Source organism: Camarhynchus parvulus, chromosome 5 (genome assembly GCF_901933205.1).
Source record: "Camarhynchus parvulus chromosome 5, STF_HiC, whole genome shotgun sequence".
NCBI lineage: Eukaryota > Metazoa > Chordata > Aves > Passeriformes > Thraupidae > Camarhynchus > Camarhynchus parvulus.
In genome coordinates, this window is record NC_044575.1 from 39,606,523 (window position 1) to 39,613,929 (window position 7,407).

The window sequence follows — 7,407 nt, forward strand, 5'->3', positions numbered from 1 at the left end:
ATTAGCAAATGAAATCAAAACAAAGGAAGTGTCCTCCATTAATCTTTCCCTGCCAAAGAGCAACTGACTGCCATATAATCCACAGCAATTAGCCCAATAATGGGAGCGCAAGAGATTTATCTTGAAGCACGAATTAGGGAGGGCACGATTAATGTGCTGTACATCAAGAGTGCAGGCAAAAGCTGGTGATCCCTCAGTGCAGGGTTGTTTGAGGAAACTGAAAACCTTAGCAGCCTAGAACCAGGTTGCAGCACATAGACCCCGATATTTCCCTCTAACACACCCTGAAAGTCTGGCTGGCAGTCACTGCATATGGAAGGGTGAGCGCTCATACCCAAACGTACACAAGCAAACTTTCAAGCCAGAGAAGACTGAAGTTTATATATGGCTGTTCCTGAATAGCAGGGGGGTTTGTATGTTCACTGCATGAGAAGATTCCAGGATGCCAAGGAGTTTAGGTGACAAGGCCCATGAGGATGCAAAGATCCAAAGGAGTACTGAGAGATCTGCCACCATTAATCACCAGGTGCCCCCAGCTCTGCACACTGTGGGAGATTAAGCCAGGGAAGCTCCAGAATAGCCACTGTTTGTAGGAACAAAACTTGATAACACAGTGAAATCTCTCACATTCTATTTTCTTTCCTGCTATTTAGACTTTTTGAAATTACAATGCTCTGCTGCTTTTCACTTTTAGCTCTCAACTGCTGTTTTTTACACCTGTTTAACTTGATATTTTACTGGGGATCTAGCTCAAGCAAACCTGCAAAAGCAACTGAAAATTAAAGATTGAATAGTACAAAGCTAGAAAAAATCCTGCATCCTCTGCTGCAGGACAGGTAGGGGATCGGGTAAGAGAAGTCTTAACACACAAAATACAATTCTTGCCTTTAGGTGAATATTCCTTAAATTAGAAGATGCATTTTCTTTCTTCATTTTCCCTTCTTCAAATTAACATGAAAAGTGAGAGCAAACATGGAACAGCTTACAGGGACACTACAAAGCTCTTGCTTACATATGCATCAGATATAGAAGAAAGAAAATTAAGAGGAAAAATTAATTATCTGAAGACAATTTTTGTTCTAAGCACCATTATTAGGCACCAGAAGCTTAAAGGACTATGCTTATTTTAATATAGCACAGGAAAAGACATTTAAGGAGATTTACAAAGATTAGGACCTCTGCCATAAATATCTGTGCCAAAATTTTACTATGAGACAGTAAACAATTTATAGTCCTGTCACATTAAGTGTAATAGTACACAAGGTAGTAACCTGTATTCAACAAAATTCTTGTTTCAAGGATATTTGCAACACTACAGAAAAGGAGATTTTAAACAAGTGGAATAGGAAAAGTACAGACTCTGCATACTACTAAAATCAATGCTGACATGGTGTGCAAATACCTTCTTGTCATCAGCTGAAATATGGACTCACTAGACAAACCAACAGAGAATTTGTGCTGGGCAACTGATCCCATAGCTGTTGCATCTACTGGGGCTTTTAGGTATTCAGTCACCTCAAGAGGAATTCTGAGAGCTCTGTAATGAGATGTGTTTTGAAATAATCAGATTTAGCCATAGACACTCTACAGGAAGCCTGGTAACAGATTTATCCCTTCTCCACTAAGAATAAATGGCTTTAGAGTTTCCATCCACTGCTGTACCACTGTACCCTGTCCAGAACTGAGTCGTCTTTTCACACAGCAAATAGAAGAGAAATAAATACAGAAATTGAGACAGGTTGAACCCACAAGTCATTTCTGAAAAATCTTGGATGGACTCACATTTCTAATCCTATAATTTTGCAGTTGATTTGTTTCAATAGAGCAGAGAATTTGCTTCCAAAATCCAAAGTTTGACCCTTAGTCCCCACGTGTCATACTCCTAATTGGAAAAAATCATGTACCTTTCTGCCAAAGAATACTGCTTGTAAGTGAGAAAAGGATTTATAAGTGTTCATCTAGAGGAGTTACTAAAATATCAGACAAGGGTTAAGAGCAATTTGAAAGACTACTCAGTAGCAATGATTCAGTTTAACTTTCTTTCCAGTTCCTCTTTAGATTTTATTTCTTCTCTTTCTCCTTCCTACACCCTCCCTCTCGTCTTGCTCAAAAAATCTGCAAATCTTTTCTCTGTTATCGTGTCCTTTAAGCTTCACAAGGAGGACATGTTCACTTCTGGAATATAATGTATAGATTTCCTGCATGTGCTTAGCATACTCAAAATGGGGGAATGAGGTGGCAAAAGTAAAAAAGCAAGGAACCAGCTCCAGTGAGACAGTTACAGTTATACACCAACATGAAGCTTCAGCTCTCTTGAAGTTCTCAGAGATTTAATCCTTCTCATTTCCCTGAACCTTCATCAACTTACCCAGCAGGGTCACTTTGCGCTGGTTGTGGCAATCTGAGGTGGTGTCCCACAAAATCAGTTGAGCTGTTTCTCTAACTCGTGTAACACTATGTTTAGCATTGCTCCCATGGGTCTCTTCCCTTTTTTTTTTAACTGTTAATTTACTGTGCTTCATCAATGTTTTTACAAAGAACAAAACAGAGGATACTGTTTCTGGGGTCCTCCTTCTATCATACAGCAGTTGCTTCCCAGGGACTGAAGAGTAATGCATCTGGAACTGTTTGCTATTCTCCAAAAGCATCAGCATGTCTTGCCATCTCACACTGATAATCTAGACCTAAATATGCATGAGAAGACAACATCAGCTGGCCCTTAGTGCTGCCTTCTGGGGAAGCCTTAATAGCAGCAACACCAAAAGATTGTGCCAGAGAATTCAGTTCTTAGGCAGACAATTCCATCTTCTCCTGCAGTCTGTCTCCTGCCCATTACAACTGATACATTCCCATGACACAGAGACCCGCATAGACCTGGCAACATAGCCCAGCACAAGCTACAGCTGCATCTCCATCTATCCACTCACAGCAGTTTTTCTGACAGCATTTCTGTCAAGGGTGAAAAAAGAGTGGCATTCAGCCAGTTTGCCTGCCTTACAAAATGGAAATGGAGGGCAGAACATCAGAAGTAAGCTCGTGGCTGCATGGCTAGTCTCCTAGTTGTTTTCCTTTGGTGGACAGATTGCAAAGAAATTATTATTTGTCACCAAGTTTTAGGCACTGGGGTAATAGCAGCCTTCTCCCTTGATGCATTCATAATTCATATTTTTAATATCTTATCACCAACACATAGAGAAATGCTGGAAGCCATAAGAGCATGGCCTGGCAGAATTCAGTCTGGTCTAGACTGTACAAAGCTATAGCCACACAGGGCATTCTCAATCATCCATACTCTTCCCCTAAGCAGGGACACTGTTGTACCTTAATTTGACAGCAAGAAAATAAAGAGTGGTTTAAAATGAAAGCTGTTAGTCAAGGATTTTGTCATAACAGACAGATTTGGAAAGAACAAAGTTCTCATTATACTGACTGTTGAGATTCTCCTTTGTGAAACTGTGACAAATCTAATAGTGCATGGGGGGATATTTTTTAATAGAGTCAACAGGCAGATGGATGAGATTTTAGACAGGCAGAGACAGAAGTGTATAAACTTCAGCCAAACACAAAGAAAGAGAAACTGCCTGGGAAAATGTAACTGAGGGTAGCTCAGCACGGGTTGGTGTTGGGAGCTGAACTTGCAGCTTTGACAAGGCTGACTTTAAGGCGACCTTCAGTGAAGCTCTTTAACAGTGTATGCTGGGCAATCGCTGGTAAATCTTTATTAATTTTAATTGGCGGCACCCATTTATAAGAACCATTAAAAAGGATAAATTGAGCCCATCCGGCGTAATGTCTTTTGTTAATTAGTTTGTCAGCACTGTTTTAATATCCCCTAATGACTTCATATTTCAGGCCTGACATTAAAGGAGACACTGTGAGAAAGGAAATGGTCTTATCACCGTGTACATTTTTTTCTTTTTTTGAACAAAAAGTGTCCTTCCAGGCCTGACCAAGGTTAGGTGTCATTTAACTCAGATAGACAGGTACCACAAGACTTGGAAGGACCCTATCACCCTATCCAAACCTTACCTTGCTACTGAACAACATGCTCTGCTAAGATTTTCTCTTTTTACAGCCCTGCACAACAGCAGAAGGAATTAAAAGTCATTAGTCACCAAATTCCCATCCTCTATAGCTCATCATGGACCTGTCTGTAGTGTCAAAACACAATCATGTGGGAAAAATACAGGAAAAACCTGGCACACAATTACAGCCATGCCTCCCTTAAGTAAAACAGGTTAAACCCCACAGAGCTGAAGGTCTTTTGAATCACAAGGACATGCACAACACTGATATTCTGATCTGTCTTAGAGACCACAAACATACAAATGAGAAGTTAATAGAGTAAGAGCATCAACAAAGAATGCTTTGTGTATGGATTTAATTTGTAAAAGACAAGACAGAAATTCTCTGGGGATGATGCTTGGTCTGGAAGAAAGGTAAGTGAGCAAATCTGTGATTTTGGTGTCAACAGCTTTCTTCTTATGCTTATCCTGTATTTCTTGTATTAGCACACTCAAAGTTTTATCCTAGAAGATGAAGAACTTAAATTCAGTTATGAATGTTGGAAAAGCACTTCTTATGAGTACAATATTTTAGACCTTTACATCTCAAATAGGTTATGAAGATTTTAAATTAGCTAATAAAATCAATTTAGAACACTTTACCCCTTTTCTTTACTATGTATGCACTTGATAATTTTTATTCAAGGACAAAGTGTATTCAAGGAAGGGCCAGGAGAAGGATCAGCTGTAGCCACCACAGAAGATAACACAGCCCATCGTTGTGTGAGAACTTCCTTTATGAGGTGAACCTTGTGCACTTAGACACCTTGTTTCTCTCCTCCCACATCTGCCACAACAAGTCTTTGAGCTCATGAACACTGGAATTATTCATCCAGGGAAGCATTTCCTCACTATGAGGTCCGCAGCAAATTTTATTTCCACTCAGTTTTCTACAGTGACTTGTTCAATCAAGGGGAAGATCCTGAATTAACACTGACTTTTTGTCAGTGAAGGGTTGTCTCATGAGCTGGATTCTATTAGGTTTTTTTTATTTAAGATTACAGTAGGTGAGCAATATGAGGCAAATAACATCCCCCAGTAGTTAATATTACATTTGATGCTTTGGTGCCTAATGTTGGATTAATTCACATGACAGTGAAGTGAATAAGTGAGACACAGATAATAGAAAAATTAGCTTTTTTTCTGTCTCACACAGCTTTGTAAATCATGAATATTTTCAGTAATTGTAAGGTGCTTAAATTAATGTTGTAATAGCAAAAGGAAAATTAAATCTTTAGCTAATAAAATAGCGTATATTTTTCTTTCAAATTTTAAATTTACCCATACATGGCTCTTCACAGGCATCATACTGAGAATTGCAGAGAGACATGTTCTGCTTTGCTAGATCACCTTTCAGCAAAACACAACAAGTAATTACTGTAGCAACTGAATCAGTTAACAGTTTTATTACTGAGCAAAATCCTTGCCTCAAAGTCAATTGAAATCTCACTGTAAAGGTCTGAAGAACTAACAGGTTTTGCTTTTTCCATTAAAATTTAAGGTTAATGATTTTATGAGATTTTTTTTATGGATACACAGTCACAGCATTTGAATATTAAAAGCTGCTCTTTGATCTCCTGAAAGCCATCCTACCATCATTGCAAGCTTGTGCCGTGTTTCATGCAGATTTAAAATTTTCAGAGCACTACTAAAACCATGTCCTATTGTGAAGCACACAGTAAAAGCATGCCTAGGGTGAAATAGATATTCCCAGCAGTCTGAACACCTCTTTGAATGAACTGCCTTTGCAGGGAATAAAAGTCTTGAGTTTTTTTCTCCAACCAGCCTGTCTCTTGTGCACTGGTGTGCTCTACAGAACTCAGCCTTTCATAATCAAAGGTCTGTATAACACTGGCAGCAGAGCTGGTACTTAGTCTCCATTTTGCAGCTCTGACAAATACGAATTTACATAATAGTCTTTCATTTCTATAAACCACAGTTATTCGTGACAAGCATATTTCCAGTCTTCACCACAGAACAAAACCATGTGTTTTCATTGTTCCAGTACTTCCAGCTCTCATTGTGCAAAAAAATTATGCCTTAATTAGTTTTGCTATTGCTAGCTGGAAAGTGAAAAAAGACAATTTTCATCAGATGCATTAACTCAATGACAGTTGAAATTCACCTGGGAATTGAAAAAGAAAGAAACTAATATTCCTGTTTCCAGTCACATCTAAGAGCCAGAGAGAAGAGTGGCATCTACCAGTACCAAAATATGGCAAAGTAAGTCCTAGCCCTTCCAGTCTATTCCCCTATATATTCTAATACTATTTTCATCTGTTGATGTCCTTCCTTCTTTCATATAAAATTTTCTGTCCTCCAGCATGTCACTGTTAATTCTGCTCTTCAGGATTTAGTTATCTAATAAGGAAATGTCCAAATACTAATAAAATGCCTATAATTAAAATTTAATTAAATAAAAATTAAATTGAAAAAATAATTAAATAAATTAAAATGAAATTTTAAATCATTTTTAAAGTTAGTGTATGTGGCTAACATATTCCACACACTTTAATAAAATTTTAATGCTTTATTGCCAACTTTTAATAAATTGTCGTTTTTATCCAAAATCCAGCTTGACAAATTAAAACAAAACAAAAACAACACTGGGCAGTATTGAACCTGTAGTTGCTTTCTGCAGAGAGCAGCCACCACTGCCTCAGTCACCATGTGAGTTTGGCATCCCACTGTTGATCCTGATGTTTGATGGAGGCCTGGTGGCCTTCAACAAATTTGTCTGCCTCACATGCTAATATATCCATGCTTATGGATGCAACAGCATTACTGACTCTAGAGCTAATCAGGTTTTGAGAGACTTTCAGACACGACCTCTTAGCATGCTCTTTTGCCCTCTGACTCACTCTCTTCTGGTGTCCCTTTCTAGCCCCCATACATAAATACCCACGGAATTCATTCACATCCACACAGAAGAAGCCTTTACAACATTCACACAGGAGAACTGACACTTCTGGGAAGCAGCAGAGCTGTTAGGTGGTACCATGTGAACTGTACTCCTATGTGCAGTGGCTGTAGAAGTGACGTCAACAGGCCTGTGAAAGTCAGAGTAAAAGCTACAAATTTGCTTGTTTACAGTGAATATGATTTTTCTTTTAAAAAAACACTAAGAACTATAAAGGTAAAACAAATGTGAAGATATTCAAGTGTTTTTTTATTTAGCATATTGTTTAAATAATAGATTAAAACCAAGTTCAAAATCACCTGCTTTGATCAATCATAAAGAGATCATAGTCTATTTTTTCATCAGAATCAGCTTTGTAGCTTATTGTAGCAGCACAGGAAAAAACAATGGCATGATTTTCTCCCATGGGAAAGAAATATAAAA